Raw genomic sequence first — 27,148 nt, 5'->3', positions numbered from 1 at the left:
TGATAAACAGGCTGCTAACGATATTAGCATTTTGCAATGTATGATTCAGTGTTGTTCGCCGTAGAAACCATCCTCCTTTTCTTAGAATATTTACCTTCTTCCCTGATCTTGCTTTGCCGCGGGTAAGTTTTGGAGGACCGCCAAAATTATTCTCCTATGAGAGGTGACAGATTTCAGGAATTATCAGAGTATATCACTAAGTGATCTTTTTTACATTAAAATGAAATACTGGGCCTGCCTAACAGATGACAACTTGAAACTATGGGGGAACAATTTCTTTTCATAATAAATTATCAGAAAGATCCCTGCTTATAAATATTTATAGAGGGTCACTGACAGTAGTTTGACGCTGCCAAACCTCTTTTAAAATGAGCCACCTAAGGGTTGATTGGGTTCAGATTTTGCTGGGGCCATAAGCATGTATTGGGGGCGGGGTGGGTTTCAAGATTTCTGGTTAGCTTCTGGAGGATTACTCAGGGCAATAGAAGATAGTAGAGCCAGAAAACCCCCACACCTCTTCAAAAGACAATGTCAAATAAAAATGATGACAAACCCCAGGTTTCATACAAGGGAAGAAAGGAGATCACAGGCTCTAAGGCTGGAGGCTGCAAAGGCAGCTTCAGATGAAGGGTTCGAACCAAAGCACATTGGGGCACATTTTTACACATTGCTGGCATAATTGGGCAAAGCCCCATAACTTTACCTCGGCACAACAATGGAATTTATTTACTTTTCACTGGGTGCCAGGAGACTTGGTTTAGAATATTGGTTCTTTAACTAACTAGGTAGCCTTAGACTAACCTTTCTAAGTATGTCTTCTACCACTTACATGTTAGAACTGTTCAAGGATCAAGTATGATGTGATTTATCTTCTCGTTCATGGAGATGCCCACATGTAGGTTTTATTATTCACTTATAATTTATTATTACTGGTGTTATTATTATTGTCACTAATACTTATTTTCTGAGGCGAGGTAGTTTATATGAGTTTTCTTAATTGTTCTCTTCCCTCCCTTTGGGAAGATTGTATTTCTTTGCCTCGTTTGACACTAGGCTTGGCCATGTGAATTCTTTTAGCCCATGAAATGTAAGAGAAAGTGATTTGTGCCCCTTTAGGATGGAAGCTTATATAGTCATTACATAACAGTTTCATGACTCTTTTTCTACTGTCCAAGGTCAGAGTTTCCCAGACAGGCTGAATCTTTCAAAGGTCCCACAAGGAAGACACATAGAGCAGAGATATGGTTGACCTACACCTGCCATGTAAGGTGAGTTAAAACTAAACATGTGTTGTAAGTCACTAAGAGTTATTTATTACTGCGGCACAACCAAGCAGAAGGGAGTAACACATGGGGTTTCCAGCATGGGGGTCATGGGAAAGTCGCCAAGTTTTCAGTCACGATCCCATCTACCTCTAAAGATTCTATTCCAGCCTTCCAGTGATACCAATAGCAGTTCCAAATGTTGAGGATGCCATCATGGTACAACAATAGAATTTCTCTGGTGCATAAACAATGAATTCTGGAACACTGAAAAAAAATTAATAAATAGAATTTATTCCCAAACTGTTTTTATTTCTCGGTCACTTCCCATTACCCACTGCTCACCCCACGCTGAACGCACCATCCATTCTTTGTATACAACATCTAACCAGGACAATCTTGCATGCCGTGATGAATTCATATTAAGAATTATTAAGAAAATGGTTGAGAAAGCAGAAAGCATCCCAAGAAAGATCTGTGGTAAATGTATAGGAGAAGACTGTATGGTATTTGTCTCCAGTGAGCAACCTGCAAACCCTTGTCAGGCTCCTACCATGGTAGCAGTTGTAGAAAATCCAAATGTGATTAAGACATACACCTTGTCCTCCATGAAGCTATGGGTGAAGAATGATGAGATACCGCATGAGTAACCACAACTGAAAGAGAATGTGATAAATCCCACAGAGAGGTGCTAACTTCTACAATATGCTGTGAGATCACAGAGGAGTAAGAGAGGGCAACTGGCTGGGGTCAGAGATAACTCATCAAAGTAGCTGGTCTTTGACTTGCACTTCTGCAAGTGAGCTAGTGTCTAGAGGGGCAGATATGGTGGTGACAAAGCATTCCAGGGGGTGACAGGACAATAGCAGAACAAAAGCATAAAAGTAGGAAATTAAAGTTAGTTTCAGGAAATTGTGAGCAATTCAATTTGATGGGAGCATAGGGTACATGAAGAAATAGTGGGAAGCAAGGCTATAGTTCATCTGTTTGGTACTGAAGAACAAGGAAAGGGTGAAGACCTTCTTGGGAAGACATTCTATGCCTTTGAAACGGGATTGAATGATCAGAACTGTATTCATTCTAATTTCTACACAAGCAAAAGAAAGGTGAAAGTTTTGACTGGTGAGTAAGGATTGAAATGGAAAGATCAAGACTTTCCAGATGGTGACCCAAGTACTTACTTGTATTTCACTCCCTTCACACCCAAAGAAGCACAAATCTATCAACCAGCCAGAGACTTTGATAAATTTTCACAAGATGGAAATTTAACAAGATCATATTTGTAGACAAAGAGAATGTAGAAAGTCCTCACTCAGCATCAAAAGTTGTAAACACTCTTTGTGGTAAACTCAGGAGAAGCTCGAACCTCCAGACTGAGTGAGGAAGAAGGGGATGGAAACTAAATCAAAATTCTGGTGGTTACTGAAGGTCTATGAGTCAACCTTGTCAATATGTACCCCTACCACTTCTCAAGCACTTACCATGGGGTATTTACCTCCAAGCGAAATCTGGGAAACTCCTCTCTAAATAGGTGATAACCCACGGAAGGAAGGCTGAGGTTCCTAGCGTTTGGGTTGTAAAGGCCCTCCTCACTTGAGTGGAATGGAATGTAAGTGAACGAAGCCATATTTTCTCTCCTAATGAGTGTCTGGGGGTACCGTCTGAAGCCGATGGATGATGAAAGGTGTGAGCACAGTATTTAGAGCTACAGACATAAGCAAAACAAAATCCAAATTTTATAACATAACAAAAAGGGAGAAGTGGGAGAAGTGGAGAGATGCTCAGGTAGGCTGGATTTCTCATCTTTCACAAGGGGATTACTGGGTAAATTTACTATTTTTTCAGCACCCAAAGAAGTATTGCTACAATCACATGATTTAGATGTGCAGAGGTAGCCACTGGAAGACCAAAATACAAAATTAAAAACTGTGTCTTGGGGAGCCTGGGTGGCTCAGTGGGTTGGGGCCTCTGCCTTCGGCTCGGGTCATGGTCCCAGGGTTCTGGGATCGAGCCCCACATCGGGCTCTCTGTTTGGCGGGGAGCCTGCTTCCTCCTCCTCTCTCTCTCTCTCTCTCTGTGATCTCTGTCTGTCAAATAAATAAATAAAATATAATAAAAAACTGTGTCTTCAGGGGCACCCAGGTGGTTCAATTAAGCGTCTGCCTTCAATTCAGATCATGATCCCAGGATCCTGGGATCAAGCCCCACATTAGGCTCAGCATGGAGTCTGTTTCTCCCTCTCCCTCTGCCTGCCGCTCTACCTACTTGTGATCTCTCTCTATCTCCCTGTCAAATGAATAAATAAAATCTTTACAAAAAGCAAAAACAAAACAAACAAACAACAACAACAAAAAGCTGTGTCTTCAGAGAACTGAAACTTGGATTAGGTAGAAGAATGAAAGGACTGGGGGAGACGTATTTATTTTATTTTACATCCTTCTATTCTTTTTGAATGTTTTTAACTATGCACGAATATTTTCTGTTGCAACTTTAAAATGGGAAAAGAGATCTTTTGACTTTTATTTGATGTGCAGATGACAAACATTACCAGTAAGTTCTTTTTTGACCCTAAGAATTCATGGGAAAACTACAAGTATCAAAAGTCCACTATGAAATTCTTGTCCTTTTCATGTTTATGAACTGGCATTAGGAGATTCTGTTGTTGTTATTCTCCTGTCTTACATGGTTTTCTTCTCTTAGAAATAAAACAGTGTTCTCTTTCTGCTGAGTGATCCCTACACTTGGACTTAAACATGTCAATTTATTAGCAATGTCTAGTTTTATGGTCTCCAGGAACCATGAGCTCCAAAACAGCATTGCAAGAGGTCTGGGTGTTGTTGGACCAATTATCAGGAATCCAAAGGAAAAAAAAAAAAAAAAGACAGATATTCAGTGTTAAATGTGTAGTTGTATGTAAAAAATACTATAGAATATACCTAAAAATAAAAAATAGTTTAATTTAGACATACTTAATTGTTTCAATTTTCCCTAGCCTGCCTGACTGTACACTGAAATTTGCATGAGAGGGGCTATGAGGAAAGATTTAAATGAAGTTATTTTCCTAATAAGATTTCAAGTAGGCAGATGTTTGCCCCAAGGAGCTGTTCAAACAACAGAACTTACAGAAGAACATCATGAAAGCCAGAAAAAAAGTGCATTTCGGTTCTCCAGTTTTTGCATCATTTTAAAGACAGATCATGGTCCATTTGAATTTCCAATGTACAGTTTCTGAACCAGCAAAATTAACCTTTGTCCAGTGATACATTTTCCAGTGAAAAGACCTGGAAAACTCTAAATGTTTATCCTGAAAATTCTCCTGGGAATAACATAGCTTTAAAAAATGTTAATTTATACAGATATGAACTACTCAATTAGGCTCATGCTCAGAACAGACTTCCCTGACGAGAGACGCCTACCATCTGTTAAGTCAACTATTCCCATTTCTAGTGATCCCAAGTTCATCATTTTAGCTGCTGGGATTGAAATTCTCAGTCAGTCATAAATATCATCTGTTCTATCCCTCCATCCTCCTCCTGCATTCACTTAGGTCATTATTTTTTTTCCTTCCTTTTTAATCAACAAATTTGAAGGCAACACCACAGAAAGGATGTATAAACAATTTCATTTTCTTGGGCGATGGCTTTGAAATGACCACTAACTCATTCTGATGGTCCAGAAGGCTGTGTGTTTTCCGATTCACTAGAAAGAAACAAGTAGCAGGTGGAATAGAAACCCAGAGTCCAGGGAGGATTGGAGGAAGACCTCATTTTCCATACCCTTCTCCAGACTGAGTCACTTCACACCAGCACGTAGTTAACTTTTCCATTCTAGAAGCTCTGACAAAGTTGGAGATCCCATCAAAACTAGCAGTTAGGGGGCACGTGGGTGACTCAGTGGGTTGAGCCTCTGCCTTCAGCTCGGGTCGTGATCTCAGGGTCCTGGGATCAAGCCCCATGTGGCACTCTCTGCTCAGGAGGGAGCCTGCTTCCCCCTCTCTGCCTGCCTGCCTCTCTGCCTACCTGTGATCTGTCTGTCAAATAAATAAAGTATTAAACACACACACACAAACTAGCAGTTAGTTACTGGAGTGGGTAGCATTTTTATTGCCACTCCTTAGTCTAGAATTTTTTAATCTGGGAAGCTTCCAACAAACCCCTAAAGAGTTGTCACCCTAGCCAAATCTCTCTTGTGTCCCTTCAAAGCCCTTTTGTTCTCTTCTCTTTGCTGGGGAACCCTAATAGTTAAGGTGAAGGCCTCCTTTTCATGTACTCCGTTCCCTGTGCTCCATGTCATAGAACTTTGTTCTATGGAAGGAAGGGCCAAAAAAGGTCATTTGGTCCATTCACCTAACTTCAAACAAATGAGGCAAAGATTCATATTGAAAAAGACCTCTCAGGGCGCCTGGGTGGCTCAGTGGGTTAAGCCTCTGCCTTCGGCTCAGGTCATGATCCCAGGGTCCTGTGATCGAGCGACGCATCGGGCTGTCTGCTCCAAGGGGAGCCTGCTTTCTCCTCTCTCTCTGCCTGCCTCTCTGCCTACTTGTGATCTCTGTCTGTCAAATAAATAAATAAAATCTTTAAAAAAAAAAAAAAAAGACTTCTCTCCAGAAGCTTCTCCTGAACTGTACAAAATTGGATCAGATGCCTTTCTTCTACACCCTGAGGCCCTAGAATGTGCCTTTGTCATAGAGATTACATCATAACCACAATATCTGCTTCCTTGTCTGACTCTCCAACCAAACTTTATGTGCTTTGAAGTTAGAAGTTCCAGAGTCTTCCTTGTACCCATGTCATATGCCCAACATATGTGGCTCCCAATAAGTATGTTCATCCTATATATAATCCCATGTGTATATGGGCCCACACTGCAGGTGCTCTGGGCATGGCTCTTGTTAGACAGATATAAGGATCCTTCTCTTCTCTTGGCTTCTGTAAGTTTCCTCTTGTCCAATAAAACCAATTTCTTAATCTACGCTCTGTGCTGCTGTTAGAATTCATCAGACCCTTGGTGCAGGACAAATGGTAAATCAAATGTAACTCACTTTTTACACAAAAGTTACACATTTGATATCTCTGACACTGCATGTTTTTAGTAGAAAGTACTTTTTTAGGCCAGCTCAGCCTCCTTTTATTAACTGCTTAATACCTCCTGCCTGGTAGTTATAATGCATATATCCAAAAAAAATGCATATAGCTCTTATACTGCTAGAAGGCCAATTATCATAGTACTTAAGCTCAAGGACTTGGATCAGATAGGCCTGGATTTGAGTTTTTGCTCCACCACTTTCTAGTCATGTAAAATAATCACCCCATCTGTAAAATGGGTATAATAAGAGTGCCCATTTCACAGGCAGTCTGAAAATTAAATCAGCTAGACCACAGCGCTGGCATGTGATGAAACTTCATTAATATTGATACTGTATTGGGGTGCCTGAGTGGCCCAGTTGGTGGGGCACCCAGCTCGTGATTTCAGCTCAGATCACGATCTTGGGGTTGTGAGATCTAGCCTTGTGTCAGGCCCTGTGCAATGCATGGAGCCTGCTTGGGCTTCTTTCTCTCCCTCTATACCCCACCCCCATGGGTTCTCTCTCACTCTCTCTCTAATAAATAAATAAATAAATAAATAAAATTGATTCTTTATCATAATTAGTGTTTCTGGTCCGTGTCTTTCTTGACCTTTGCGTGTTCACCCCCCTTGGGGACACTGACCCAGGAGTTGCCTTTCAAACTGCTTGTTTGTTATTGACGATTATGCCAATTCTCTGCTGTAATATTATCTTGTACTTCATCATCCATTCCTTTAAAGCATGGCTTGCATTTTATTGTTTCCTCAATGAACACCCCAAACATTTCATTTCTTAATGTTTCTCCTGTCTCTGTTTGTCTCCTGAGAGAAGGGCTGCCATTTCCCCGGCTCTCTGCCCACGAGCAACAAGTCCAACATGTTTTATCAGCATCACCATTCCCACCATAAAGACATCACTACATCTAATGAGAGGACCTTCTTCTCCTTTTTCTTTTAAAATTTTTATTCCTTTTCTTAAATCATGAAAGTATGAGGGCCCCAGTGGCTCAGAGGGTTAAGCTTCTGCCTTTAGCCCAGGTTATGATCTCAGGGTCCCAGGATCTAGCCCCGCATCGGGCTCTCTGCTCAGCAGGGAGGCTGCTTCCCCACCTCTCTCTGCCTGCCTTTCTGCCTACTTCTACTTGTGATCTCTTTCTCCCTGTCAAATAAATAAATAAAATCTTTAAAAAGAAATAAAGAAAAAAATATAAATGGGTTAGACAGGAGATTGGTGCTAACAAGGATATGGAGAGAAAAGAATCCTTGCGGGCTGTTGGTGGGAATGTAAATTGGTGCAGCTACTGAGGAGAACAGTTCAGAGGTTTCTCGAAAAGATTAAAAATAGAACTACCATAGGATCCAGCAGGTCCAGTTTGGGGCATATATACAAAGGAAATGAAAACAGGATCTCAAAGAGCTATCTGTATCCCCATGTTCACTGCAGCACTATTCACAATAGCCAAAACATGGAAACAATCCAGGTGTCTGTCAATGGATGAATGGACAGAGATGTGGTATGTGTATGTGTATGCACACATGGACACAATCAGATATTATTCAGCTATGAGGAAGAAGGAAATCCTGCTGTTTACAACAACATGGAAGAAATGTGAAGGCATTATCCTAAGTGAAATAAGTCAGAGAAAGACAAATACTGTATGGTCTCACTTATATGTGGAATCTGAAAAGTACCGAACTCATAGAAACAGAGAATGGAATGGTGGTTACCAGAGGCTGAGGGATGGGGAAACGAGGAGATACTGATAAGAGGGTATAAACTTCCAGTTATAAGGTTAACAGGTTCTGGGTATCTAATGTACAGCATGGTAAGCATAACTAATAGTACTATATTATATACTTGGAAGTTGCTATGAGAGTAGATCTTAAATGTTCTCACCACACATGCACACAACCACACACGAGGGTGATTATGTGAAAGGATGGAGGTTGTTAGCTAATGCTATGGTAGTAATAATCTTGCAATATATAAGTGGCTTCACTTAAATGTTTTATACCTTAAACTTACACAATATTATATCTCAATTATATCTCAATAAAACTATGGAAAAAAGTATGAATGTAATCTTTGAAACTAGTTAAATTATTCAAAAATGTATAAAGAAAAATTTACTAACCATTCCTCCATCCATTACACCCCAACTCCCAACCTGAAATACCCAATATTAATAATCCACATCTTATGATACTTTTGTGTTATACACACAAACACACACACGCACATGCACACAGACATCTATATAAATATATACACAGAAGGACAGATGTGGTGTTACTCTTGTTTTTTCTCCTTTCTCTTGATTTTATCAAAATTGGATTATACTATATAGTACATTATTTTGCAACCTGTTTTCCTTGTATAAATATAGCATAGATATTGTTTTTTTAAAGATTTTATTTATTTATTTGACAGACAGAGTTCACAGGTAGGCAGAGAGGCAGGCAGAGAGAGAGGAGGAAGCAGGCTCCCTGCAGAACAGAGAGCCCAATGTGGGGCTCGATCCCAGGACCCTGGGATAACGACCTGAGCCGAAGACAGAGGCTTTAACCCACTGAGCCACCCAGGCGCCCCAGATATTGTTTGTAATAGCCTAACAGAAATACATGGAATGGATGTACTATATTTATTTGAACTTCACATTATTGATAGACATTAAGATCGTCTCTAATTTCTATTCCACTACAAATAATGCTGCAGTAAATACCTTACACATGTATCTTTTAAGCACTAGAACCCTTAATCCTTGTTCCTCTTACTCTTTATTCCTTCCTAGAAGTGGGGCTGTAGTCAGAAGGTATGTGCAATGGAAGAGGATTTGCTAGGAAGCTAACAAACTTGAACTTCAAAGCCCTGGTTGCACATGTCCCTTAAATGCTCCCAGACTTAGTCTTCAGCTTGCAATGTTCCATTACTTTTCTTAAAGAATAATGATTGAAAAGTTAAATGAATGAAGATAATGTGATGTAAGCTTTGGCCCCACAAATCCCAGACCCTCCCTAAATATGTATGTATTTCATTTCAACAAATACTGGCAGATTCTTTTCCCAAAGTGTAGCAGCAATTCCTGCATACACCAGCAATCTAGGAGAGAGCCCCCTGATTCACATATCCAATAGCACTGGATAGCATTGCATTTCAACCTTCTTGCCACTTTGATGGGTAAGCGTGGGGTATTTTATTCCTTTACTGTATATTTTCCTTACTTCTGCAAGTATAAGCACTTGCCATATATTTATGTGACCACTTAGATTTTTTTCTGTGAGTTTTTTAGGCATTTTTCCATTGTATTTTAATATTTTTCTCATCAGCTTATAAAAGCTACTATATTCAGGGCACTTCTGTAGATAAGGGATAGAGCCATGAACAAAATCCCTGAGTTCACTGAAATGTACTGCTTAGTGAAGAGAGACAAACTAACATCAAATAAACAAGAGTAGGAGAAATATGTCAAAGTACCAAAGAGAAAACAAAACAATGGGAAGGGAGAGCCCAGATGAAGAAGGCAACTCTGTTTTGTAGGTTGTTCAGGGAATGGATAACAGCACAGCAAAGATATTAAGCAAAGATTTTCAGGTGGAACCAAGGGAACACCTTTGGGAAGAGCATCCCAAGGGAAGAGATCAGCAGGAGGGCAAGGCTCTGAAATAGCAACAGACACTGTATGTCCACGGAACAGGAAGGAACCAATATGGCGGGGCCCAAGTGGGCAAAAGCAGGGGCCTAGATGCGGGTGATGAAGGCAGGAAGTCTCTGCCCATCAGATTATGCTGGACCTCCTCAGCTGTGGCTGTTACTCAGCAAAATGGTGAGCCAGGGAGAGTTTTCACCAAAAGACTGACATGATTGAATTTATAAAGATCTTTCTGCGGCTAGATAGCAAATGTACTGGTTATACTGTTGTCTATCACATCTATAACCAATGCAAATATTTCCATTAGTCTAGTATTTGTCCTTTGAATCCATGTTGGATTCTATTGAGTATTAAAAAATGAAAATCTTATAGTACATGTTTTAATATACATTAAACGTATATTAAATTTATAAGAAATGGAATCTCTTCTTAAATTTCTTATTAAAAAAACTCTTCAAAATAAAAGCTGTAGACGAGCATCAAAATTCAGGAGGTTCAGAGAACGCCCCTCAAAATCAATAAGAATAGGCCCACAACCCGTCACCTTATAGTGAAATCTACAACTCTTAGTGACAAAGAGAACATCCTGAAAGCAGCCCGGGAAAAGAGGTCTGTAACATACAACGGTAAAAATATTAGATTGGCAGCTGACTTATCCACAGAGACCTGGCAGGCCAGAAAGAGCTGGCATGATATTTTCAGAGCACTAAACGAGAAAAACATGCAACCAAAAATACTATATCCAGCTAGGCTATCATTGAAAATAGAAGGAGAGATTAAAAGCTTCCAAGACAAACAAAAACTGAAAGAATTTGCAAACACCAAACCAGCTCTACAGGAAATATTGAAAGGGGTTTTCTAAGCAAAGAGAGAGCCTACAAGTGGTAGATCAGAACGGAACGGAGACAATATACAGTAATAGTCACCTTACAGGCAATACAATGGCACTAAATTCATATCTCTCAATAGTTACCCTGAATGTTAATGGGCTAAATGCCCCAATCAAAAGACACAGGGTATCAGAATGGATAAAAAAACAAAACCCATCTATATGTTGCCTCCAAGAAACCCATTTTAAGCCCGAAGACACCCCCAGATTTAAAGTGAGGGGGTGGAAAAGAACTTACCATGTTAATGGACATCAGAAGAAAGCAGGAGTGGCAATCCTTATATCAGATCAATTAGATTTTAAGCCAAAGACTATGATAAGAGATGAGGAAGGACACTATATCATACTCAAAGGGTCTGTCCAAAAAGAAGATCTAACAATTTTAAATATCTATGCCCCCAATGTGGGAGCAGCCAACTATATAAACGAATTAATAACAAAATCAAAGAAACACATCAAAAATAATACAATAATAGTAGGGGATTTTAACACTCCCCTCACTGAAATGGACAGATCATCCAAGCAAAAGATCAACAAGGAAATAAAGGCCTTAAATGACACACTGGACCAGATGGACATCACAGATATATTCAGAACATTTTATCCCAAAGCAACAGAATACACATTCTTCTCTAGTGCACATGGAACATTCTTCAGAATAGATCACATCCACGGTCCTAAATCAGGACTCAACCGGTATCAAAAGATTGGGATCACTCCCTGCATATTTTCAGACCATAATGCTCTGAAGCTAGAAATCAACCACAAGAGGAAGTTTGGAAAGAACCCAAATACATGGAGACTAAACAGCATCCTTCTAAAGAATGAATGGGTCAACAGGGAAATTAAAGAAGAATTGAAAAAAATCATGGAAACAAATGATAATGAAAATACAACAGTTCAAAATCTGTGGGACACACAAAGGCAGTCCTGAGAGGAAAATATATAGCGGTACAAGCCTTTCTCAAGAAACAAGAAAGGTCGCAGGTACACAACCTAACCCTACACCTAAAGGAGCTGGAGAAAGAACAAGAAAGAAACCCTAAGCCCAGCAGGAGAAGAGAAATCATAAAGATCAGAGCAGAAATCAATGAAATAGAAACCAAAAGAACAATAGAACAAATCAACGAAAGTAGGAGCTGGTTCTTTGAAAGAATTAATAAAATTGATAAACCCCTGGCCAGACTTATCAAAAAGAAAAGAGAAAGGACCCAAATAAATAAAATCATGAATGAAAGAGGAGAGATCACAACTAACACCAAAGAAATACAAACTATTATAAGAACATACTATGAGGAACTCTACACCAACAAATTTGACAATCTGGAAGAAATGGATGCATTCCTAGAAACATAAACTACCACAACTGAACCAGGAAGAAATAGAAAGCCTGAACAGACCCATAACCAGTAAGGAGATTGAAACAGTCATTAAAAATCTCCAAACAAACAAAAGCCCAGGGCCAGACGGCTTCCCGGGGGAATTCTACCAAACATTTAAAGAAGAACTAATTCCTATTCTCCTGAAACTGTTCCAAAAAATAGAAATGGAAGGAAAACTTCCAAACTCATTTTATGAGGCCAGCATCACCTTGATCCCAAAACCAGACAAGGATCCCACCAAAAAAGAGAGCTATAGACCGATATCCTTGATGAACACAGATGTGAAAATTCTCACCAAAATACTAGCCAATAGGATTCAACAGTACATTAAAAGGATTATTCACCACTACCAAGTGGGATTTATTCCAGGGCTGCAAGGTTGGTTCAACATCCGCAAATCAATTAATGTGATACAACACATCAATAAAAGTAAGAACAAGAACCATACGATACTCTCAGTAGATGCTGAAAAAGCATTTGACAAAGTACAGCATCCCTTCCTGATCAAAACTCTTCAAAGTGTAGGGATCGAGGGCACATACCTCAATATCATCAAAGCCATCTATGAAAAACCCACCGCAAATATCATTCTCAATGGAGAAAAACTAAAAGCTTTTCCGCTAAGGTCAGAAACATGGCAGGGATGTCCATTATCACCACTGCTATTCAACATAGTACTAGAAGTCCTAGCCTCAGCAATCAGACAAAAAAGGAAATTAAAGGCATCCAAATCAGCAAAGAAGAAGTCAAATTATCACTCTTCGCAGATGATGTGATACTATATGTGGAAAACCCAAAAGACTCCACTCCAAAACTGCTAGAACTTGTACAGGAATTCAGTAAAGTGTCAGGATATAAAATCAATGCACAGAAATCAGTTGCATTTCTGTCTTGTTAGAAGAAAGAGAAATTAAGGAGTCAATCCCATTTACAATTGCACCCCAAACCATAAGATACCTAGGAATAAACCTAACCAAAAAGGCACAGAATCTATACTCAGAAAACTATAAAGTACTCATGAAAGAAATTGAGGAAGACACAAAGAAATGGAAAAATGTTCCATGCTCCTGGATTGGAAGAATAAATATTGTGAAAATGTCTATGCTACCTCAAGCAATCTACACATTTAATGCAATTCCTATCAAAGTACCATCCATCTTTTTCAAAGATGTGGAACAAATAATTCTAAAATTTATATGGAACCAGAAATGACCTCGAATAGCCAAAGGGATACTGAAAAAGAAAGCCAAAGTTGGTGGCAGCACAATTCCGGACTTCAAGCTCTATTACAAAGCTGTCATCATCAAGACAGCATGGTACTGGCACAAAAACAGACACATAGATCAATGGAACAGAGTAGAGAGCCCAGAAATAGACCCTCAACTCTATGGTCAACTAATCTTCGACAAAGCAGGAAAGAATGTCCAATGGAAAAAACACAGCCTCTTCAATAAATGGTGTTGGGAAAATTGGACAGCCACATGCAGAAAAATGAAATTGGACCATTTCCTTACACCACACACAAAAATAGACTCAAAATGGATGAAGGACCTCAATGTGAGAAAGGAATCCATCAAAATCCTTGAGGAGAACCCAGGCAGCAACCTCTTCAACCTCAGCCACAGCAACATCTTTCTAAGTACATCGCCAAAGGCAAGGGAAGCAAGGGCAAAAATGAACTATTGGGATTTCATCAAGATCAAATCTTTTGCACAGCAAAGGAAACAGTTAACAAAATCAAAAGACAACTGACAGAATGGGAGAAGATATTTGCAAACGACATATCAGATAAAGGACTAGTGTCCAGAATCTATAAAGAACTTAGCAAACTCAACACCCAAAGAACAAATAATCCAATCAAGAAATGGGCAGAGGACATGAACAGACATTTCTGCAAAGAAGACATCCAGATGGCCAACAGACACATGAAAAAGTGCTCCATATCACTCGGCATCAGGGAAATACAAATCAAAACCACAATGAGATATCACCTCACACCAGTCAGAATGGCTAAAATCAACAAGTCAGGAAATGACAGATGCTGGCGAGGATGCGGAGAAAGGGGAACCCTCCTACACTGTTGGTGGGAATGCAAGCTGGTGCAGCCACTCTGGAAAACAGCATGGAGGTTCCTCAAAATGTTGAAAATAGAACTGCCCTATGACCCAGCAATTGCACTACTGGGGATTTACCCTAAAGATACAAACGTAGTGACCAAAGGGGCACGTGCACCCGAATGTTTATAGCAGCAATGTCCACAATAGCCAAACTATGGAAAGAACCTAGATGTCCTTCAACAGATGAATGGATCAAGAAGAAGTGGTATATATACACAATGGAATACTATGCAGCCATCAAAAGAAATGAAATCTTGCCATTTGCGACAACATGGATGGAACTAGAGCGTATCATGCTTAGCGAAATAAGTCAAGCAGAGAAAGACAACTATCATATGATCTCCCTGATATGAGGAAGTGGTGATGCAACATGGGGGCTTAAGTGGGTAGGAGAAGAATCAATGAAACAAGATGGGATTGGGAGGGAGACAAACCATAAGTGACTCTTAATTTTACAAAACAAACTGAGGGTTGCTGGGGGGAGGGGGGTTGGGAGAAGGGAGGGTGGGGTTATGGACATTGGGGAGGGTATGTTCTTTGGTGAGTACTGTGAAGTGTGTAAAGATGGCGATTCACAGACCTGTACCCCTGGGGATAAAAATATATGTTTATAAAAACTAAAAAAATTAAAAAAAAAAAAAAAGAAAAGAAAAGGAAGATGGAAAGTAAATAAAAATCTCTGACTCAGTACCCTTTACCCTGCTTCTCACGAACATCAAATGATAAGAGTTCATCAAAATGAAATCTTGCTATCTATAATAACAATAATTTTCTCATTTCAGGACTGCGCATGAACATATAAAGGTAAATATATCAGAACTCATGTTCTTTAAAAGATTAAACTATGTGTACTATAAATAAGTGAGTTAAAGACAACACTAATATTTAGAGAAAGGAGAAGGAAAAAGCTTATTTATCACCTGAACAACAACAGTAAAAAGTTTTTTACTAACATTGGAGTCTGTAGTTATTTACGCTTTCAATTATGTATATAAGTTTGACTTTGTATTGAAGTATTAAAATTAATGCTTCAATATGAACCTGAAATTTTCATACAAATTAATACTGAATATATAAAACCATAGCCATAACAAGTGTGATTATGGGATTTATCATTCTGGCTTATTTATTCAAATAATGTATGAATACCAGCTCCCTATTATCTTGGATTTCACTGACCCATTTTCTGACCTTTAACATACACAGTTTGCAAAAAATTTGGTTGTAGGACTTAGTAAATTTCAGTCTGACCAAATTCTTCTATATTCATGTGGGCAGAGTCTAAATCATAATAGATATAGCATCAGACGTAACTATGGTCGATGTCCTTAGTAATAGAGGGGAGCAATGGCCTGGATAATGCAATAAAGCATGTAATGCCCTGCTCTCTCAATTGTCTCAGGTTGAATGGAGATGACAGCTGTCAGAGTGAAATAGGTGAGTGGGTAGGATGTGTGCCAGTCCTATGGTCTCTGCCCTGGGCTGAATATCCTCCCCTGAATAATCCTGGACACATCCAAACTTAAATGTCTATACCATTGCTCTCTTCTGTCTTATTTTCTTTTCAACTCCATCTTCCATGCATCCTGCAGAGGACAGAGCTTCCCCTGCTCCTCCCCATAACCTTTGATTGCCTGCTCTAGGGACATCAGAGCCACACTACCACCCAACAGTGTCCTATCAGGGCGATGGCAGGGGAAACTGTGGCTTTCGCCACCGTAAAGAGTGTGAAAGGAAAATGATGGGGAAGGAAGATCACATTTCCTTCCAATCATAGCTTACGGGACAACTACGAAAGGCACTTACCACCAGAAGTTCATAAACACCCATAAGTGAGTTCTTGCCCCCTTGTAGTGCTGAGAGCTGTTCTTGAGCCGACTGACATATAGTGCTCACTTGGGAACCACGCAAGTATGTCCTTCCATAGGTAAGCCCTAGGGCCACCCGGATTTGCTTTTTCTTTTACCTTGTCATGGCTGTGACTTGCTCTTCTTTTCTCTTCACTTTGTAACCCACTGGACAACTCCCTATCCCACCCCCACCACCGCCCCAACACACACACGACAAGCAATGCAAAGGGCTGTAGTTCCCACAGTTTCCTCCCTCCTTATGGATCCAAAGTCAAGCACCCAGGCTCCTTCTGTTTTCAGACTTTTAGTCTAATCACTTGAGAAAAAGAATCATTGAGAAATTAGTAATGCCACAGAACCTTCCAGAATGCTTACCTTTCTGGTCTCCAGGTTGTTGATCCTGCTTCCATTCTATCACAACAGCAAGGAGGCCAGGTCAAGCCATCTTTCTGCTCTTACATTTGAGCTTTCTCAGAACCCCCTCTGTGTGCTTTCAGGTGAAGTTATTTCTTCCCCTAAGCTCTTCTTCCAGGATCTTCCTTGATTTCCTTTAGGCTAAAATAAATACCTCTGACCCACATACGAAACATACTTTTGGATATCACCTCAGACTTTCCCTGAGCTCTAACTGGGCAAGGAGAAGAGGTCACCAGCATAAATCGCACTGTGATTTTTTTAAAGTATTCTTTGACATATGTCTCTTTGATACACACTTTGCGTATTTTGGAGAAATGAGAAAAAATAAACTTGGCAAAACTGGAAGGGACCTGGCAACAAGTCCAGTCCTGAGCATATTCTCTGTTCAGAATCAGACTCAAGAAACTACCCTAATGGAGTAGAGGAGACCCAAATGGGAACTCTAGCCGCTTGGCTTGACCTGAGTTATTGAGTCTTGAGAGTAAGGTTTGGTGGGAGATCGGGCTGTCAGGTGCACTAGCAATCTTCATGCGGGAAGAGCAATTTACCCCCAGAGTCGTCTTCCTAAGGAAAGTCCCCATCCCACCTAAGGGAAGCATGACCTCCGAGAGAGGCTGGGTATCACTGAGGCTGACAGGTTGGAGGTGGGGGTGGTTTAAGCCACAATCATATAAGGAAAGGCTGGTTCAGAGTAGGAGCCCTCCATACCACCACTCCTCTGCTCAGACCAAGCAGACATGCCTGTCACTAATCCTGAAGATAAACCATAGAGGAGCCTGGAATCCAGAGGGATTGGTGTCTGTCTCTGTCATTTGCTTGCTAATTTCTACCCCATCTTTCCCTTTAACAATCCTTATTCTAAAAGGAATATGAAAATCCTATTTTAAAGGTTTCATAGGTCATTCGATAATAAAAGTGAATAGTAATATCTAACATTTACTGAGTACTTATTATGGGTCAGGTGTTTTTCTAAATGTTTTACCAATGTTACCAATGTCACATCATTCTTCAAAAATCCTAAGAGGTAAGTGCTATTTTTACTCCTGTTTATAGATAAAATGTTTAGCTCAAATTGCAAAAGTTCCCTTTCTTCCCCAATGAGCTATATTCCTTCATTCAGAGAACAAGTTATATATTCAGCATCTACAGGGTATAAGGCCATGTTCCAGGCAGGGGTGCAAATTAGATAAAAGACAATCCCCTCACCACCAAAAGTTGTTAATAGCCTAATGGGGGTTTACTGATAAGGACAAATTTTTAAATTTTGAATTCAATATGATAGATGGCAGTGTAGGGGCTATGATAGAAAAGAGGAGGTTCACCAACCCGAGATGAGGGTAAGACCCAGTATTGGGAGACATGTGAGATGGATCAGGGAGGATCTGCCAGAGAAGGGGATAAAGGCCGAGCTGAGTCGTCCAGGACAGGGAAGGGCCAAGCAGTAGAGGTCTGGACCAAGCAAAATGACAAACCAGAGAAATGAGCTGGGACCCATATCCTGAAAAACAGATATATCATGCTAACAAACTGGGTTTTTAATCCTAAAATTAATGGAAGGCCCCAGAGTGATTTTTTAAATTGTAAAATACACACAGTGTAACATTTGCCATTGTAATCATTTTTAGGTTCGGTGGCAGTGTTCAGTTCAGGGATGTTAAGTACATTTACATGGTTGGACAACCATCACCACCACCATCCATCTCCAGAATCTTTTCCATCTTCCAGAACTAAAATTCTCTAGTCATTAAACAGTTGTCCCCACCACCCACTCCCATCCCCTGGCAACTACCACTTGACTTTCTGTCTCAATAAGTTTAACTATCTAGGTCCCTCATAGAGGTGGAATCGCCCAATGTTAGTCCTTTCAGGATTGGTTTCATTTCACTTAGCATAATGTCCTCAAGGTTCAACGCATGTTATAGCACATGTCAGAATTTCCTTCCTTTTTAAGTTTGAATACTGTTCCATTGTCTTCGTGTACCATATTTTGTTTATCCATTCATCCATGCACTGTACTTGGGCTGTTTTCACCTTTCGACTATTGTGAATAAATGTTGCGATGAACATGGGACTCGAAACCTCACTGAGTCCCTGCTTGCAGTTCTCTGAGGCATATACCCAGAAGGGAAATTGCTGGATCAAGTGGCAATTATATGTTTACTTTTTTTTTTTTAAAGATTGTATTTATTTATTTGACAGACAGAGATCACAAGGAGGCAGAGAGGCAAGCAGAGAGAGAAGAAGGGAAGTAGGGCTTCGTCCGAGCAGAGAGCCCAACGCAGGGCTCAATCCCAGGACCCTGAGATCATGCCCTGAGCTGGAGGCAGAGGCTTAACCCACTAAGCCACCCAGGCACCCCTGTTTAATTTTTTTTTGAGGAACATCTGAGGCATTTTATGTCCCCACCACCAGTACACAAGGGTTCCGGGTTCTCCACATCCTCATCAATACTCAATGTTTTCTGCTAGTTGTTGTTTTAATAATAGTCATCCTAATGGGTGTGACGTGCCATCTCATTGAGGTTTTGATTTCTAGTTCCCTAATGACTGCAGTGGTAAACATCTTTTCATGTGATTACTGTACATTTTCTTTGGAGAAATTTCTATTCAAGTCTATTGCTCATTTAAAATGATTTCAAAGCAGGGGTGATATGATCTGATTTGCATTTCAGAAAGAGGTCTCCAGTGTAGAAAGAACCATGCATGGCTCAGAGGGTGAGAGGCTGGAGTTCATCCAGGAATGACATGATGAGGCCAGAACTGCACTGGTGGTGAGAACAGTGAGGAGAGGATGCACCTGGGATGTACTAAGAGCATAAAATTCACGGGAGTTAGCAATGAGACGAATAGGAAGACGGAAGAGTCAGGACTCGTCCTGCGGGGAGCTAGGCTTAAGGGAGCAGTCCTGAGACCTCTCTCTGCACAGGGTTTTACCGCATTCTATGAAGCACCTAGCCGGAGTCTCTCCAGTCTTCCCCTTCTGAATTCTCTAAGGTTCTTCTCCTTCTTCCTAACAGATCCCCCAAACCATTTCCCTCCCTCTTTCTCCTTACCTGGTCATGAATCCAGTCCCCACAGTTCTGCTGCTTCTAGACTCAAATATCTGTATCACCACTCTATATCCCTTTAAATCTATTATTGCCTCTTTTCTGGCTTTGCAGGGGAGATCAACCCTTGATGTACTTCAGGCTGGAGAAACGGAGGAGGCAGAAGGAAACCAACAGCTCTGAGGCCACAACAGGAGAAAACAAAGAAATAAGCATTTCTGTCTTTCTTTTGACTTCATAAATTCTAATTCTCTCTTCTTCAATGAACCAATAACATCTCTCACACTCTATTGTAATTATTGGCTTGCTTACCTGTCTTCTCAGGAAATTTGAAACTGAAACATATTTATAAATAATATTTATATTATATTAATAATTTACAAAGAATGATATCAAATCCAATCTAAGCTGATCAGGGCCAAAATATATGCTGAAGCCATGAGAAAGAAAAGATTTCATACTTCTTCCTGACATATGCTTTTTAATTTTCCAAAAAGGAAATTTTAACAAATATTATAATAAAATAAAACCAAGATATCAAAGACAAACAGTGAGGAAAATGTAACGGGAAGTGCTCACGTTTTGTGGTAATTCACACTGAGGAACAATGTTCTAACCCCATTAATGTATCTAAATACAGGGAACAGCACTAAATACTGTGCTGAAATGACTGTCACTTTTTTTTTTTAAGGTTTTATTTATTTATTTGATGGACAGAGATCACAAGTAGGCAGAGAGGCAGGCAGAGAGAGGAGGAAGCAGGCTTCCTGCTAAGCAGAGAGCCCGATGTGGGGCTCGATCCCAGGACTCTGGGATCATGACCTGAGCCGAAGACAGAGGCTTTAACCCACCGAGCCACCCAGGTGCCCCAAGGCTGTCACTTTTTAAACCCCTTTTTAGATTATAAATTACTATGTGGGGGTCAAGAAAGTAATAACAGAGATATATTTTATTAGAAAATTATATGTCACCTGTGATATGGGTTATCATAGTGAAATTAGCAAGTCTTTGTCAGCAATTAGGATTTCATCAGAAGAAGAAAAGTAGAGCTGAGTTTTTTTTGGCTTTTCATAAACATTTTAACTGAGTAAGCTTTTTCATTCCTCTCTCCAACCTCCCCACTCCTCCGCCCCCTCCCTGGCTTCTCCTCCTTCTTTAAATTGAGATTTCTATACCATACAGCAATAAAATCCACTGCCAAGTTTACTCAGTCAATAAAAGTAGGTTTTGAAAGTAGAGATTTTGTAGACTGGTGTTTAGAAGTTGTCTCCCTCTCTCTCATCCCTGGGAAATGATCTAACATCAAAATATGAGGAAACAACCTTTTGAGTAAGAGCTGACAAGGTGTTATGCTGCTATTCTGGAAAAAAAGAAAATCAACATTACCTTCAGAAAACAGAATGTGTTTTTTCTAGTAAATAAAGTTGCAAGTAGGCAGATGACAGTTTATGGGAAGAACGAGTGTTTCGAACCCTCCAGCAGGATTTTACATGGAATAAATGCCTTAAATAAAAATCACATCTGTAAACTACAATGTCACATAATGAACAGGACACAACTTTTCTTCGTGCAGTTAAATCAGTTAACAGTGGGCAAAACTGAAGATGCATGTTTGAGCTTTTGGTGTTAAACTCACTGCCTGACCCCCCCAGTTTTACAGAAAAGTTGATCTGAGGTTTTGATTTCAGAAGCCAAATCAGTTGCTTTTAGATAGGAAAAAACTATTGTGTAGTTAGTTTGGAATCAGAGGAGTTGACAGTCTCAAGGTTCTATTTGAGATACACCAGTAGGTCCTAAAATAGCTAACGGTGCAACACGACTTATTATAATCACTGATTTTGAAAAATAGAAGGCTAAAATCAATAAGGAAAAAAAAAAACCTAAAATGCTGATTAAAAAAACAGGGAAGGCACAGGAATATCAATTCACTAGAGAAATGCAAATGATCAAGAGCATATGAAAAAATAATATTCAACCTCCCAAAAGTGAAATTTTAAAAATTCTAATATAACAATATAAGAGCTTATTAAATTAGTAACTATGATAAGAAATAATGATACCCTAGTTTGGCAGGGTTCTTGGCAATACAAATTAGTATAACCTTTCTGAAAACCAGCTTGATATATATATCAGGAGTCCTTAAAAAATGCATCCATTTAAGGTCCATAATACCCCTGCTAGGAAACCAACACAAAGAAATAGAAAATTGGTCAAGTATTTACTTACCAACAACATAAACAACTAGGCTTTTAAAAAAAGAAAAATGGAAATAGTCTAGGTGCCCTTGTGGCTTAGTTATTAAGCATCTGCCTTTGGCTGGAGTCAAGACCCTAGTGTCCTGGGATCCCTGCTCAGTGGGAAGCCTTCTCCCTCTCTCACTACCCTGTTTGTGTTCCCTCTCCCACTGTCTCTCTCTCTCTCTGTCAAATAAATAAATATATTCTTTTAAAAAATGGGAACAGCCTAAATGTCCAAAAATAATGGAAAAGTTAAATCAATGATCATTTATATGTACTAGGAATATCATTCCACTATTAAAAACCATATTAATGAAATAGGGAAATGGTCATGACACAATGTTAGGTGAGAGCAAGGATATAAAAGTATTATAATTTAACATTATATTTGTATGTGTGTGTGTGTATGTCCATATGTTAAAAACATATATCCATACATGTAAAAATAACCCTGAATTGACTAAAATTTTTATGTCTATGCAGTGATAAAAAAAGAATGGAAAAATACATCAAAATTGTAACCAAAGTTACCTCTGCTTATGTATCAACAAAATAATAGAAAATAAATACATCAAAATTGAATCAGAAGTGATTATAATTTTTTTGCACCTTCCTATGTTTTCCAATTTTCCTGTGGTGAGCAATGTATGTCTTAGGTTTATTTGCCACAGCTCAACCCAACTAACTTAAGAAATAAAGAAAATTTATTGCCTTTCATAATACAGTGGTTCTGAAATAAGCATTGCCTCAAGGGTGGCTAAATACAGGAGCTCAAAGTAGTTCTCAGAAAGGAGTTCTTGGGGTCCCAGTTCTAGGAGTTAAATATTTTAAGTTCAAGTCCACCTGCACAGCAAAACTTCTAAGATCCATTCTGATTGGTCTGTCTTAAGTCATGTGCTCAAAATAAACCAATTGCATGTCAGGAGAATGCCACGTGCTGATCAACCCGAGTCTCTGTGCTCTGTCCTAAGTCTCTGTTGGAGCCATACCCATACCAAATGGAATGAAAACTGGAAGACACAGATCCCCAAATAAAAATCGAAGCTGCTGTCAAAAAAGGGAGATAAATAGTGAATGCTGAATACAAACATGTATTCCTTTTACAAGGGGAAAAACGTAACTCCTAACTTATTTTCAAACCCCAGTGCCCTGGGACACCTGGATGGCTCAGTGGGTTAAAGCCTTTGCTTTTGGGGACCTCGGGGTCCTGGGATCAAGCCCCGCATCGGGATCTCTGCTCAACAGGGAGTCTGCTTCCCTCTCTCTCTCTACTTGCCTCTCTGCCTACTTGTGATCTCTGTCAAATAAATAAAATCTTTTAAAAAATAACATTATACACAGCTAAAAACAAACAAAAAACAACCCAGTGCCCCTCCTCTTTTCCATTAATTCTGAATCCGTTCTCCTTTCTCACCAGTAATGATTGTTGGTCTGTTAACATCTTCACAGGACAGAAATGTTTTCAGTTTGCCGATGGGAATGTACTGCTCGTACACTTAATAATTGCAAGTGCTATTTCTCATGAATATTTAGAAAGAATGACAAGGTAAAAGTCATGTTTCCTGTGAGACTTCCAAGTAAAATTTTTAGTGATGAATTAAATACTATTATTGTCAATTCCTCATTCTATGTCTTTCCCACTGTTACATCAGGCCATTCTGTATAAAACGACTCTGTCATGTTGCAGGGTTGTTTTGCAGCATCATGAGAGAGAAAGAAAGAATGATAGACAGAAGAGGGAAGGAGAAAGACACTAGGACCTGAGCTTCATCTCACCTAATACTACTTCGCCTCAGCTGATGATGTTGGTAATGTTTGCCAATTTGGTAAAACAGCTTTCTCTGGGTGAATTTTGAGATGTATTTCAAATATATTCTTCTAACTGAATCATTGTTCATTTTTCAGGAGCAGTACTTTTTGAAATGTAATGCAGACTTTTCTTTTAAGCCTTTCTTCATTTGCCTAAGCGAATTTGGTGAGTACATCTTTCTCTGCTTCATGAAGACAATTTATTCTGGAAAAGTCAGAATAAATTATAGAAGCTGAATTCTCATAGGTAAAAAACATAATTACCATGAACTTTTATGAACAGCGATTTACACTAAGACAACACCAAAGCCCATAAAATTCAGCCCAATTACTTCAACAGTTTAACATTAGTTAAACAACCTAACAAGACCTTTTGCTTCATTAATTACACCAAATTATGACTGCTTACCTATTCTCATTAAGTTCTTGCACAGCAATCATGTAACATATACTTACGATTATTCTTACAAGTAAAACCCATTGGGCACTCAATGTTTATATAACTCAGTATTTATTGCAAAATAATAATCATAATCATAACAGAAAAAAATCGCTGAAAACAGGGCAAATTATTTCACACTCACCAAATTATCTGACATCCTTAAGACATGAGATTACCAAGGCCATAAACCACAAAACACTAAGCCTCCGAGAGAGTTGAATGCATCACATTCCATCAATGACTATGAATGGGGCTACAGGATGCTTCTGGTCTGGCAAGGTTCAGCTGCCCATGTGATATTAAAATCCAAATCTATCCTTATAAATGCAATGAAATGACCCATTCACCAAAGCGGGTGTACCTAGGGCACCTGGGTGCCTCAGTAGGTTAATCATCTGCCTTCAGCTCAGGTCATGATAACCAGAGTCCTGGGATTGAACCCCACAATGGCTCCCTGCTCAGGAGGGAGCCTGCTCCTCTGTGCTCTCTCACTCTCTCTCTCAAATAAATAAATAAAATCTTTAAAAAAAAAAAAAAAAAAGCAGAGGTACCTAATGAAACTTTGAAAAATAAAAATCAAATTCATGGCACTGTATTCCATGTCACATGCCCACTCAGTAACATCCTACAGTCTAAGTTTCAGACTACTTACATAATAATCACAGCAAGCAGCAAGCATTATCAATATCTTTTTAAAATAGTGGGGGAGCTTTGGGGTTTTTTAAATGGTCTTTACTTATTTGAGAGAGAGAGTGAGAGAGAGAGCATGAGCTGGGGAGAGGGGCAGAGGGACACGGAGAAGCAGACTCCCCACTGAACAGGGATCCTGTCATCTCTGGGCTCAAACCCAGGACTCCTGGATCATGACCTGAGCTGAAGCAGATCCTCAATGGATTGAGCTGCCCAGGTGGCCCTAAATAGTGGGGTTTTTTCTTTTTTTTCTCTTTTTCTTTTTTTTTTTTAATGTTTCATTTACTTGAACTAGTTGAAGAGATTTGTTTTTAATTACTCAACTAAGTATCTCAATTTCCCACCCCATGTTTAATCAGTAAAAACACATTAATGACATGTCATCACAATCAGTATTCTCTCTAGGGAATTTGCTGAACTTGATTGTCTACAAAGGCAACTACTTAGCAGCTTCTATAATCATTCTGCCCCAGGCACCTACCTTCACTACAAAGGTGACAGAAAACCAAGCTCTGGAGAACTCTCACTTCATCTGTACCTTCCAGTCCTTTTCTTCACAGCTGTAAATGACTTCTCAGTTCTTTGCCCAGCTTTGTGACTGAGGATACTATCCTGAGAAAATGCAGCCCAATGACAAAGAACAACTCTAAAATAGCAGTATAACCAACAACACTTGAATCTCGTTTCTCTTTTCAAAGAAGCATGTAAAACAGTAAATGAGCTTTAGCCTTTACTTTTGCCTGTCTTGGGAGAAGTTTATGAAGTATGAAGTAAGAAGAAATGAAAATGACGAAAATAAAGTATGCTTCAGATTGCAAAGGTAACGATGAAAAGAGAGGGAGGGTGTCTAACACTGTAGAAGCAGCTTCAGCCATGCTGAAGTATTTCAAAGAAATACACCGTAACAGCGGTGGCCACTCCATGTTTGGTTCAGCCCATCTATGGTGCATCAACAGGCTTTTTCTAAAAGTGTGTGGACACAATACTTTGAGCTGAGATCTGTAGCTTTAGCCTTCTAAAGATGATATCTACAGGTTGTCATGGTAACTCACAGGGCACCATCTTTAAAAACATTAAATTCTGAGGAAAAAATACACACAGAGAAATTTCAGCCTTAAAAGCCATTCCCCCAGACAAATTGTCCATTAGCCTACATATCTCTATCCTTTTAAAGCTTTGCTTTGATTTTTATTTTCATTCCACAGTCAATGAATACAGAACCCTGAAACAAGTGAAAAAAAAAAGTTTGAATTCTTTTATTACAGATCTTCCATAATAAACTCTACATTAGCTTTAAACTGAATGAGCACCACCTCTACCGCCCACACTTTTCTTCCTTTCAATTGCTTTTTTTTTTCTATATGAGCTTTCCCCTTTTAGCAATAGGCACAACCTTTGTTCTCTTAATATTGTCCTGTACCCGATATTAAAGCAAGGGACCCCTTCCTTACTTTGAAACCTCAAGTTCTGGATGTCAATCCATTTGTCAATAGTTTGGGGACACAGTGACTTTCCCTCCTCACCCATAACACTTATTTTTGTGTCAGTCATGTTAGGATTTAGCAAGTTTGGCCTTGAATCTTGCTGTACCTTCACATTAGTACCTGCTAATCCTCCAGCTGGATTATGACGTTTTGGCAGGATACGGAGGTCTCTTACAGCTCATTATATCTTTAGAGATAGAAGCACTGTACACAGGCACACAGTAAATATTTTATGGCTTAGAACCCAACTTTAAGGTGAAGGCACTGAAAGGATCATCTAGATCATCAAATCTACCCCCTATTTTCATAAATTAAGAAAGTGAAACAAGGAGAGGTAAAGTATTTAAGTCCAAAGTTATGACTAGTTAAAAACATGTACTTTTGATGTTAGCAAAGGGAATTCCAATCCCCATTCTACCAGTATGGGGAAAGCAAAAGGAGGTAAAACTAAGATTCTTTATTCACAAAACAAAATTGCTAATAGCCATTCCTGGATTACATACCTAATTAGACTGTTGTTTTGAGGTTCCAATTCAGTAATACTCTATTCCGGAGGGAATGTGTTAAGCATTATCTAAATATGAGGTGCTTTTAAAAAAAGATTTTATTCATTTATTTGACAGAGAGAGAGAGGGAGCGAGAGAAAGAATACAAGCAGGGGGAGTGGGAGAGGGAGAAGCAGGCTTTCCGCCAAGCAGGAAGCCCAATGCAGGGCTTGATCCCAAGACCCTGGGATCATGACCCGAGCCAAAGGCAGATGCTTAACAACTGAGCCAACCAGGCGCCCCAGTATGTGGCATTATTAAGAA

At 39.5% G+C, this 27,148-nt stretch overlaps 1 long non-coding RNA gene across 1 annotated transcript; it reads right to left on the bottom strand.

The window, feature by feature from the left end:
- Nucleotides 1–1,302: 1,302 nt before the first annotated feature.
- LOC131814000 (uncharacterized) lies at nt 1,303–25,520 on the bottom strand. Its single transcript, XR_009347082.1, has 3 exons — nt 25,337–25,520; nt 19,684–19,856; nt 1,303–1,529 (listed from the first exon to the last, which is right to left on the bottom strand). It is a non-coding gene; the product is annotated as an uncharacterized LOC131814000 (long non-coding RNA).
- Between the last annotated feature and the right edge of the window lie 1,628 nt (nt 25,521–27,148).

Source organism: Mustela lutreola, chromosome 13, assembly GCF_030435805.1.
Source record: "Mustela lutreola isolate mMusLut2 chromosome 13, mMusLut2.pri, whole genome shotgun sequence".
Lineage (NCBI taxonomy): Eukaryota > Metazoa > Chordata > Mammalia > Carnivora > Mustelidae > Mustela > Mustela lutreola.
Note: the sequence above shows the minus strand (reverse complement) of the source record. Positions and strands in the feature narration are given on the sequence as shown.